This window comes from Equus przewalskii, chromosome 7, assembly GCF_037783145.1.
Source record: "Equus przewalskii isolate Varuska chromosome 7, EquPr2, whole genome shotgun sequence".
NCBI classification, from domain to species: Eukaryota; Metazoa; Chordata; class Mammalia; order Perissodactyla; family Equidae; genus Equus; species Equus przewalskii.
Genome location: NC_091837.1, coordinates 44,140,121 through 44,153,140, shown reverse-complemented (window position 1 = coordinate 44,153,140; position 13,020 = coordinate 44,140,121).

The window sequence follows — 13,020 nt, the reverse complement described above, 5'->3', positions numbered from 1 at the left end:
TGCTGATGGTAAGATAAGAATACAGGGTAGGGCCATCCTATCAATTGGACTTTATCCTCCGTAGGGTCCCACAGAATAAACAGAAGACTTGTGGCCTAGGTCTGGGGAGATGAGGAGGAGTCAGCTTGGCAGATCTGGGGCAGGGCAGGAGGGGTAGGTATGCTCCAGCAAACATCAAGGAGCAGGGGTGTATTAGAGGATCTTAGGATAAATTAGAAGAAGCTCAGACTTGACACTTAGAAGGTGGGAGGGGAGAAGTGGTGAAAAATGAGGCTGAAGAGGACTCCAGGGATCAAGATCATTCAGGACCTTGTACAGGAAACAAGGCTGTGGGACTTTATTTTGAAAGTGATGGAAACACTTGAGAGGGTTTTAAGGAAGAGGGTGGCAAAATTTGCTTTGTGTTTTCGAAAGACTGATCTGAGAGGAAGATGGAAATAGAGACAGTGGTAGGAAAGTTCCCACAGGCTGCCACTGTGAAATAATGAGACACTGGGATAAGGAAGTTGCGGGATGGAAAGGAAGGGCTAGGCGAGGCAGATGTTTAGGTGAACAGATGACAGGACTTGATAAGCAAGAAACTCATCCTTGCTGTGGGCAGTGGAGGGGCCTAGGACTGTGTAGGGCTTCTAGCTGGGCGACTGGGTAGGTAGGGGTGCCATTATTGCAGGGAGGGGATCAGGAATAGATTTGAGTGGAGATAAGATAATGAGGTTATTTTTGGACATGTGAAGCCTGTGGTAGTGGAGATATTCACTGCTTGCAGACAGTCTCTTGTCAGGAGAGCTGTCTGTCCTGGAGTCTTGGGTTTAGGCATCGTCAGGTGCGAGTGAGGTCAGCTAAGGGGAATATGGGTGGGCACATGGGGGAGTTAGAGGGACAGGCTTAGGATATCAATACTTAGCAGACATTTTAATAAGCAGTCATAAAACAAATGTCTGCTAAAAGAATTCAGTTTTTGAAGAAATTGTAGTACGGCCTGTTGGAGAGAATATTGAGCTGGAACTCCGTGGGCCTGACTTGGGATCTGTTTCTGGCAGGGTGACTGTGGAAGTCAATTTCTTTCCCCTTCAATGGCTCCTTTTAAAAAGGAATGGATTAGATTACTTGATCTCAAAGTTTAAAGTTTTGTAATAATAGGACTTGTGAGATGGTTGGAGGCAATGAAACAAGGAAGTCTTGTGCTTTATTCCTTTGTTTTCTCAGACATTTTATGATCATTTAGAGTAGATAATAGAAGGAAAAGTCACTTAAGGGGCATCAGGAAACTTTCCTCACATCAGGAATAGTCTTGAGTATGGAAGCGAACAGGGTGCAGAAACTCACTTAGCAGTGAGTATCCATCTATACACTTGCCTTAACCCAAATGGTCTCCTTCCTATGTTTGCATTTGAGCTTAATGTGCCTCCTCATCCATGCAGGGAAATGCTTAAATGCACACCTTTCTTCTCTGTGCTGTTATGCTTTTTTATCACATTTCTTTTCTTGGCCAATTTGCCTCATTTTTTCTCTTTTAAATAGACTATTTTTTAGTGCAGTTTTAGGTTCACAGACACATTGAGCAGAAAGTGCAGAGTTCTTGTACACTCTCTATCTTCGCCTACTATTGACATCTCCCACTGGAGTGGTACGTGTGTTAGTCAATGAGCCTGCATTGCCTGTCATTGTCAGCCAGAGTCCATAGTTCACACTAGGGTTCACTTTTGGCGCTGTACATTGTATGGGTTTTGAGAAATGTATAATGTTATAGTATCATGAAGAATAGTTTCACTGCCCTAAAAATCCTCTGTGCTTCACCTGTTCATCCCTCCCACTCACTTATGCTTTTATGTTTTAACTTATATTATATGTCACTGTGTGGTTATAAATTGTATTTATCCAGCAGATTTCAATGAACATTAAAATATGCGCAGAATATATTTAAAAGCCAGACACTGTAATGCATATTTACCCAAGTCAAAAACTTCGTGATATAGATTATTATTATTGTTTATATCATAGTGCTATTTTTAGTAACAAGTTATAGTAGTTGGAGCTTCACCACTGTGAAAGTTCCCTAGTATAATAAGGTTAGTCCCTCAAGTCTTTCTGGAAGTCATCAGGTGTAAAGAATATAAATAAATGCTGATTTATCAGGTAAACAGAGAACCTGTATCAACTTATAGGACAGATGATTTCTACCTTAGCACAATAAATTACCTCCTTTATTATTTGTCACAATAAAAACTTAGCTGATATCTAGGACCAAAAAACTTGGACTTGAAAGCTGCCCCCTGCATTTGGATGGAATAATTTTGGGAGCTCTGTGTGTGTGCATACACGTGTGTGTATGTGTATGTGTGTGCATGCATGCGTGTGTGTGTGTGTGTTTTCAGTACATTTTTGGCATCTGAGATCAAAATAAGAAAGAAACAAACCAGCTGGGAAGTAGGCAGGAGAGGATTGCAATGAATTTATTTTTTAATGATAGTAAAAAAAAAAAAAAAAAAAGGGAAAGCAAAAGGAGCAGTAGAGAGATGACAGAGCCAAACAGGGGAGGGATGGGGGAGAGAGAAAATAAGTGAGGTAGAGAGACAACATGCAGGTGCAGGAGAATTGGGTCATTCTGGAGGAATGTGGTGAAGAGTGCCTAATGACTTCAGGGTCCTCATGGCAGAAACAACTCCTTTTTCCCTAATGAGGACCTGAAGAGCCCAGAGCAGCGATGCATGTCTGTGTTGGTGTAACTCACTGACTTTTCCCCGAGCTCAGAAACAGAGGATTTTCTACTCATTACTTTATTTGGATTTCAACCAAGAGCAGAAATTTGTTACTTTATATAAGGTGGTTGAATTTCAGCTTCCTCTAACCCGCTCATAAGGGTCGTTACTGTTTCAGTTTTAAGCAAATCAGTCCAGGGGTCTTGATTAGGGTGCCTCACTAGGAAGACATTTGCTCACCTTTCCAGGTGGGCAGAGAGGTTTGACAGATTAAATGGCAGTTAAAGTCTATTGGTGTTTATGGAATAACCTGATCTTCAATAATAAACCGTTTCTGGGGGCCAAAGGTAGCACATAAATTATAAGAAACCAAATAGCACTAAAGCATTAACAGAATTACAATGTAACAAAACTACAATCTTGCTACATCTTCACATTACATGTTTTAGAGAACACTTACGTTTCTCATAATAACCTAAGTAAAGTGTTTGGGTCCATTTTCAAATTTGTACAACCCACCTTCTTTCTTTTCCTGATTTAGGAAAAAAAAAAGTTTCAGCAAAGAAGATAATTGGATAATTAGGATCTATTGTATGCTGCTAGCATCATGATCTTTTTTTGTGGGATGAGGGGCAAAAAATTGTTTAACAAAATATGTTGAATATTTATTCTTTTATAACAATACAGCTTTTATTAGAATGGCAAGAAACAGTAAATGGAGCTTCTGCAAGGGTCTGTTGGGTTCTTACCAGAGCTTGACAGGGAAATGGCACTCATGCAGAATTGCACTCCAAACGCATGGTTTTGAGTTTCTTGATATTCCTTTTTTTGATATCTCTTTTACTTTTAACTGCTACCTGCATTTTTCTTGCTCACTTTGGAGCTATTTGCTCATTTGAGAGAGAGCATAAGGGAATGATGAGAATTCAAATTAGCAATGTCATTGTCTAATTCTGTCCTATGAATGAAGTTGGGTTATGTGAACCGAACTTTTCTAAAACTGCTTCTCTGGGAACATGTGTCCTGGGTACCAAACAAATGAATTACAGACAGGATTTGGAGTGTGGTAGTAGTGTTGGGGGCAGGTTTGGGCTTTTCAAGGACAAGTGACTCCTTTTATGTTATCACTATCAAGGCACTTGTCGCACTGTCTTATGGTTGTCTGTTTACTTGACACTATTCTTCACTAGACTGTTAAAAATAGGACTGTCTTATTCTTTTAATCTTTGATGCCTAGTACAGTGCCTCACACACAGTAGGTATGAATACCTGGATTAATGAATGGCAGGAGCAGAAAAATCTCTGCAGCTAAAACAGAGACAAAAATAATAGCAATAATAATGCTAGTGATAAAGTTAATAGCTAATATTCATTGAAAACTAACTATGGGCCACTCTATGAAGTGTTTTTATTTGTTGACGTTTAATTCTCACAATAGTTAGATCATAATACCAATTTTACACACAGGGAAACCAAGGCATAGAGCTGCTAAGCAATTTATGCAAGTTCTCACAGCTGAAAAACGTGTGGTATCAGGATTCGAGTCCTGAACGTCTAGCCCCAGAGACCATACTTGTTCACCACCACGCTAAACAACGAGCTCAGCCTCCTGCCCCCTCAATTGTTTTAGGTGGATGTGATACAAGCAAACAGTACTCTTGCGAGCTACGGTCAAGTCTGCAGTGGATCTGATGTTATGATGATGAAGTGGACATGAACATAAGTAATGAGCTATGGGAAGAATTTCAGTCGTGTGGTAGATGGGAGACCTGGATGTAAGCAGTGAGCTTGTGGGCCTGCATGCCTCTGACCTGGCGGATTCCTCCCTAAAGCCAGGCTTCAATGATCTGGGACGTTCTCTTGAGCCTCTGAGAGGAACTAGGGAGCCAATAGGGGCCATATCTGTTTTCTAAGGCTCTCATCCCCATATAATCTTTGCACCAAGTCTTCGCTAGTTTGGAAATAAGTTGAAGAGACAGCCACTTTCAATTGAATTCAATGATCCTACTCTCCCAGTCTTCCAGCTTGGACCAGCCTCTGTGTTATGTTCAACTCTTTTCTGGGCAATGTCCCTTATTCGCCTCATTTGTAAAATAGAGATAATAATACTCCCTGCCTCACGGGACTGCTGTTGAGATTAAATGAGTTAATACATGTAAACCTTTAGAAAACTGTTTGGCACATGGTAAGTGCTCAAAAAATATTAGCTCTTATTTCTATACAATTTTATATACATGAAACTTCAATTTAACTGAATTTTTAGCACTTGAAAAATTCTAGTTCAACTAAAGTAGTGGGGGTAACTGTTGATCTGAAAAGTCACCTTATCAATTTATCATGCCCTGTGCTGGCAAAAAAGTGAAGGAACAAGGTGCTAGATTTGAGAGATAGAGGAACCGAGGCAGGGTAAGATCAATGGACTTGCTGAGCATCATGCAGGTCATTGATGCATGATTACTGATCGAGCCTATGCAGAATTCTTAGGCAGTTACTCTAATTGGAGTGCACTTGTGGAGTGTGGGTGCTTGTGTTAGAACGAATGGTAATAAGTCTGGTGAGTTCCAGGAAGGCAGGCATTCTAAGAGGCTATGACTTATTTCCGGGTCCCAAATGGCCAGTAGCTCAGATTCTTGTCATGAGTTTTATGGCACTTTATAGCCAAGAAACTGAAAAGAAGAAGGAAATACCATTTTACCAGAGATTTGCCAGTTGGTCCTGGTGTGGTAAAAGGCTAGGAGCCATGGAGTCTCTTGGGTTCCAGGAGATCTTAGGGGCCACCTACTCCAAATCTCACACTCAACTGATAAAAGAGGCCAAGAGAGGTTGAGGAATCTGAGCAAGGTCATACAGCTGGTGGGCAGACCAGAGGCTGCAGCTTCAGCCTGGTTTGACCCCAAATTTCATTGTCTCTGCCCCTCTTCCTGTTGTCTGAGAATGATCCCATAGAAAGACTGATTGGGACATTATCCAAATGACCATGGCAATAGTGTCTGAGGAGCAGCCTGACAGCTACGTGGGATTTAGGACACTTCATTTTTCCCTCCTTACCTTGGAATTTAGCACCTTTAATTGGCCAAATATTTAAATTACTTTACTTTGGAAATTAAGAAGATTGTTTTTTTCAATCTTCCCCAAATGGGTAGTTTGAATAGTGGTTTCAGTTTCTAAGAGTGTTAACTGTATTTTGAACTTTTTGAAATAAGACAAAAAAAAAAGAGCATTAATAGGACTTTTGCTTCTTATTTGTATGGTTCAGAATTTGGCATCTGTGCCATGCATGGAACTCAGAAATATTTGTGAGGGAAGGCTAGTGTCTTGGGAGTATCAGCTTATGCTCCTTGGGAAGCGACAAGTATTTTAGGCTGTTGACTGGGCTGAGGGAGACAATGCATAGAATGATACTTGAATGAGGAGAAAGCAAAGGCAGCTTAAGGAAGAATGTTCTGGATTAGTGGAAAATACAACCCTAGAGATAGGAGAGAACAGAATACCCCAACTTGAAACATTGATTGGAAGTCTATTTGAAAGTCTGAGAAGATACTTTCGGTGTCTCATTGATATGTCGTCTCTGACTGGATGACTCAGGCTGCCATGTGGGAGCCATTGGGGGCAGCATGAAATAGGATACCGGGGTGAACCAAAAGGAACAAGGACAGAAGCAGCCCCAGGGGTAGGGGAGAGGTGAAGCAGTACCCTCTGGTGGGCACCAAAAATGGTACCAAGGAAAGTGACGCCACTAATCCTAGATGCAGAAAAAATTTAAGGTCACCAAGGAAAGCATTTGAGTCACATGGATAATCTCAGTAAAAGGGATGTGAGTTGGAGCTTCAGTGTCTTTGCTGGCTGGCGCAGAAGATAAAGGGGCTTAATTGTTCCCAAAGCAGATGTGTCCTGGCGAGGCAAGGATGGGTGAAAGTTCCTCTGAACGTAGACAGTACTGCCTTTCCACTGGGTCCAACTCTTCCTCTCAGAGGACTATACACGAATCTTGAATCCCTTTTTTGGAGCTTTCTCTTCAAAATTTAATGTGTAACCCTCCCCAGTAGCTTCAAATTTTAAAGGATGACTCTTAAATACGTAACGAGTCCCTAAATAAGAGGAATGAACTGAAATTGTACAGTGATGTAAAACAGGATTGACATTTTAGATCAGAATACCATCTTCAAAATGTTGCTCTTCTTTGCTTTTTTTTTAGTTGAATTTTGATGTCATTCGGTCACTTAGATTTTAGTTAAGAACCTTTCCTAGGCAGCTCTCATTGATGTTTCTTGCTGTCCATATCTTACTTCTTTCAGATTCTCCAATCTTTCACCCTCTTAATTAGGTTTATTGATACCTTGACATGCACCAAGCACGGCATGAGTCCAATTTCCATCATGAATTCTTTTGGGAACTCCTGACATTTAATTATGTTTTAACCAGTGTGTGCTGATGAGCTTTGTTTTCCTCTTCAAAGTCAGAAATAATTGGCCAATAGTCTTAATATTTGTAAATTGTACTCATGCAAACCATAGAATTTTAGGGGCAGATAGAACATAAATACCTTTAAACTTTATGTTATAATGTTGCTATTTATTGATTGCTATAGTTAATAACTTTAAATAATAGTAAATAACTTGTAATTTTCCTATTAAAATAAATTTAAAAATTACCTAATAAACTTTCCAAAAACACTTTGCCAAACTGAATTCATATGGAAGGGTATTGAGATACATTTTCAAAAGAGTAGTATCTTTTAATACAACTTTTCACTTATTAAACTATGCTTAAAGCTACTAGTTATTTGAAATCCAAACTTTTTTTTAATTCTCTTCTTTAAAAGTAAGTTAAAATAACAGTTGCTCTAGGGTTTAAAAATATATATTTTTTGTTCAGAGTTTCAGTTTTTTCTTTCCCACCTTTTGTATTTTAAATTGCTCTTTTGAATTTCAAGATCATCCTGCATGAACAAACATTCAGAATGTTTTAATGAATTATTATGCTGCAAGTCCAGAATCCAGGATGAGATAACTGGATGTTCATTTTGACCTGACCTAATTTAGATGGCTCCCTATCACACATGAGGTACATTTTAATAAATTTTGGTTAGTAACCTCAACCCTAAAAAATCATTTTTATATTATTCCTGTTGACAGGAAAAAAATCTGACAGAATTAATAAGATTTCCAGCTTAATATAGATCCAACTGAACTCTTTTGGAAATGGTAAAACTTGTAAAACTGTCTTGTAAGCATAAATCCTCATGGGTTTCATTATATGATTTTTAAACTGTAAATTTTAAATGGCAATTTTAGTTCCTTAACATTAAAGATAACTGTTACAAAAACAGAGATAGAAGATAACATTTTCAACAAGAGAAATACAATTAGATGAAGAACAGAAATAAAAATGTAAATTATTAATAAATTGGTAGTATGCTACCATATGAGTAGTTCCCCATATTTCACTGTTTAGATTTGTACTTTTCTCTCAAGTTGTGTCTTCCTTCAACATAAACAAACTCGATAGATGACAGTGGAACCATGAGGTTTTCTTAGTTGTTTGGAAGATGTGCTTTTGCTTCCAGAGCTTGTATGAATTTAGTGCTGCCAAAAATTGTGGAAGAAAACCTGATTCAGTCAAATTTGTATACATGTGGTGTTATGTGAGGGGAAAAGTAAAAATTAAGGACTTGTTTCATTGAATCAGAAACTTTTGTGAGGGAAAAATCAATCACACATTCGCACTGGGGAAAACCAGTAGATATTCCTTACATACTTACTAAGTAGAAGACTATGTTTCCTAGTCCATTTGGTATATCTCCACAAACGTTTTCGGATCTCATAAAGAAAAAAGTGTTGGAATCATTTACTCATTTATTCCACAAATATTTATTCACAAGCAATTACTTTTCTAATGACTAGAGAAATGAAATAAATAAAATAGATAAAATATCCCTGCCCACATAAAGTGTACGCGATACTGAGGTGAGACCAACAATTAAATATGCCTATTTATGTATATTGTGGATTGTATGTATGCATATATATGTATATATATTTATAAATAAAACCTATAGTTTGTTAAATATTATGAGCATAAAAAAGGAGAGAATGTTTGTGTCCCCCTAAAATTCACGTGTGGAAGCCCTAAACCCCCAATTTGACGATATTTGAAGGTGGCGGCTTTGGAAGGTAATTAGGTTTAGACGAGGTCATGAGGGTGGAGTCCTCATTGTTACAAAGAAAACCACAGGTCCAAAAAGGCATCACTTGTGGTAAAGCTCATGACACCAAACCTGGACTTAATACCTGATTTAATTGGCTGGTGCCTTGATCTTGGACTTCCCAGTCTCCAGAACTGTGAGAAATCAATTTTTGCGTTTTATGCCACCCAGTTTATGGTATTTTGTTGTAGCAGATTGAAGGGACTAAGAAAGAGAGGAGTGGAAAATGTTATGGAGGTCTGGGAAGAACTCACTGAAAAGATAAGCAGACTTCAGGAGCTGAGGGAGGGAGCCGTATCTTGGAGCAGAGTGTTCTATGCAGAGGGAGCTGCAGTACCAGGGACTTGAGAAGGGGAAGGTGCCTGGCTTGTTCCCTGAACAGTAGAAGGCCAGAGTGACTGGAGCAGTGAGAGCAAGCACAAGACATTAATAAGTGAGTTCAAGGAGATAAATAACAGCCGAATCTGAGTAGGAAATGAAAGGTCATTTTAAGGACCTTGTGTTTTGCTCTGTGTGAGATAAAAAAGTCATTGGAGGGTTATGAGCAGAAGGAGGAAATGCTCTGACTTAGGTTTTAAGAAGATCATTCTAGCTCTGTGTGGGTAACGTATTGGCAGTGTTGGAGCAAGAGAGAAGAAAAAGGAAGCCAGGTCATGATGGTGGCTTTGATAGGCGGTAGCAGCAGAGGCTGAGAGAAGGAGTGCGATTGTGGATATTATGTTTTCAAGGTAGAATCTATAAAACAGGCTGATAGATTGGATGTGGCCTATGGGAATAAGAGAGGAATAAGGGGTTACTCTAAATTTATTGATGTAGGCAACTGGAATGAAGGAGCTTCTGTTAACTGAAATGAGGAAGTCTCTGGAATGCGGGTTACGGGAAGAACATCAGTAGTTTGTTTTAGGAGATGCTAAATTTGAGATTCTGCAGTTTAGGGGAGAGATCCAGGACCGAGATATAAATTTGAGATTCAGAAGTATGAAAGTGATATTTAAAACATGAGATAGATTGCGATCACTAAAGTAATGGTTATCAACAGAAAATTCCCAGGACTGTACCCTGACATTTCAACGTTAAGAGATTAGGGATAAAACCAACAAAGAAGATTAAGCAGTAGCTACTGAGGTAGGAGGAAAGGCAGGCGAGTGTGAAAGCCGTTTCTGGAGTCTCTTCTGTTGCATTGATCTATGTCTATCCTTTCTTCAGTACCATATTGCTTTTGATGACTCCTTTAAACTTTGTCTTAAAATCAATTAGTGTGGGTCCTCCAACTTTGTTTTATTTTTCAAAATTGTTTGGCTCTTCCAGTTCTTTTGCTTTTTCACATACAACATGCAATCAGTTTTTAATTTTCTTCAAAAAACCTGCTCAGATTTGTGTTAGAATTGTGTTTGATTACTAGATAAGTTGGGAGAAAACTGACATCTTACTTATGTAGAGTCTACTACTCCGTGAGCATGGTTTATTTCGCTATTTATTTAGACCAGTTTTGATATCTTTCATCAGTGTTTTCTAGTTTTCAGACTACAGATCTTACACGTATTTTGTTAGATTAATACCTAATTATTTCATGTTTTTAAAGCTATTATGAATAGTTTTTTTCAACTTCCAAATGTTTGTTGCTATATGTTATATATTTTTAACTTCTTTGAGATTTTCTAAGTAGACAATATTGCTGTCTGTGAAAAAGATGATTTTGTTTTGTCCTTTTGAATTCATATGCTTTTTGTTTCTCTTTCTTTCTTTCTTAATTATGCTGGCTAGGACCTCTGGTCCCACATTGAATGGAAATGATTGGAGCAGATATCTTTGCTAGATATCCTTGTCTTATTCTTGATTTGGGGGAGTTACAGGGATTATTCAGACTTACATCATTAAGTGTTATGTTAACTGTAGTTCTTTCAAAGCTGCCCTCATCAGGTTGAGGCAGTTCCCTTCTATTTCTAGCTTGCAGAGAGATTTTATTATGAATGGATGTTGTATTTTTTCAAAAGCTTTTTCTGCGTCTGTTGAGATGATCATATAGTTTTTCTTTTTTATTCTGTTGACATGGTGTACCATATTGATTGATTTTTGAATGTTAAACCAACCTTGAATCCTGTGATAAAACTACCTGGTCATCATGTATTATACTCTTTGTATATTGTTGGATTAAATTTGCTAATTAGTTGAGATATTTGTATCTATTTTCATGACAGATGGTCTGCAGATTTCTTTTCTTTTTCTTCCTTGTTTTTCTACTTATAATGTCTTTGTCTGTGTTTGGTATCAGGTTAATGCTTGTCTCAGTAGATGAGTCGGGAAGTATTTTGTCCTATTTTCTGGAACTATATGAGTAGAGTTGATATTTTGTCATGTCATCTTAAACTGTTTAGCAGAATTCACCAGTGAAGCCATCTTGCTGTTTTCTTTGTGGGAAAGATATAAATTATGAACTAAATTTCTTTAACAGACATAGGAATATTCTAGTAATCTGTTTTTGTTTGAGCTTTGGTGTTTGCGTCTTTCAGTGAATTAGTCCATTTAATCTAATTTATCAAACTTATTGTCATGGAGTTACTCATAAAATTCCTTATTATTCTTTTAACGTCTGTTTTATCTGTAGTGTTATTCCTTTTTCCACTTCTGATATTGGTAATGTGTGTCTTCTGTTTTCCTTGAGCAGTCTTACTATAGATTTATTTTATGTTTACATCAAGGAACCAGCTTTTATTTTCTTTGATTTTCTTCATTGTCTTTTATCTTCTATTTAAGTGACTTCTGGTTTACTTTCATTTATTTTTCTTGCTTTGGGTTTAATTTGCTCTTCTTTTTTTCATTTCTTAGAGTGGAAGCTTAGATTGTTGATTTGAGACCTTTCTTTTTTTTCTAATATGAGCATTTCTTTCTAAGCACTGTCTTAGTTTGAGTCATCATATCTAGATATGCTGTATTATCATTTTATATTCTTTCAAAACATTTTCTATTTTCTTTGTCTTTTTTTCTTTGAAACATGGGTTAGTTATAAACAAGTTGTTTCCAAACACTTGAGAGTTTTTTTTTTGCTGAGGAAGATTGGTCTTGAGCTAACATCTGTGGCAGTCTGCCTCTATTTTGTATGTGGGATGCTGCGATGGTATGGCTGATGAGTGGTTTAGGTCTGTGCCTGGGATCCAAACCCACGAACCCCAGGCTGCTGAAGCAGAGCATGCTAGACTTAATCACTATGCCATGCCCTACCTCCCCATTTGGGAATTTTTGAGATATTATTCTGTTATTGATTTCTAGCTTCTTAATTCCATTGTGTTCAGTGAACCTACTTTGTATAACTTAAAATTTTTAAAATTTGTTGAAGTATGTTTCACGGCTCAGAATATGGTTTCTACTGGTGCATGTGCACTTGTAAAGAATGCATATTCTGCAGTTGATTGGCAGACTGTTAGGTAAAATTGGATTATAATGTTGTTCAGATCTTCCATATTCTTACTGAGTTTTCCCCCTATTTTTTCCATCACTGACCGAGAGAGGAATATTGAAATCTCCATTTATATTTGTGGATTTCTATGATTCCAGTTTATCTCCACTATTGGCTGATTAGTCATCCCTTCTTTTTATTCTACTTAATGGTTGCTCTAGGGTTTTGATATGTATCTTAAACTTATAACAGTCTACCTTCAAATGATATTATCTTGCCTCACAGTTAGTACAGGAAACTTACAGGTGTACTGTCCCATTTCGGCCCTCCCATCCTTTGTACTGTCATTGTCATACACTTTACTTCCATATATCTTATTAACTCTAAATGCACTTGTAGATTTTTTTCTTTCAATTGTCAACTACCTTATAAATGGACAAAAATAAGAAAAGAATTTGTGTGTTCACTCTCACTTTTACTATTCTGGCACTCTTCATTTCCTTGTGTGGATCCAAGTTTCCATCTTGTGTCGTATTCCTGCCTGAAGAAATCCTTTTAAACTTGCGTTCATTGCAGGTCTAAGCCTTCATTGGTCTGTAAGTCTTTCTTTAACCTTCATTTTTAAAAGATGTTTTTGCTGAGTAGAGAATTCTAGGCTGAATTTTTTCTTTCAGTCTTTTAAGGTGTCAGTTATTTGTCTTCTAGCTTGTATAATTTCTGTG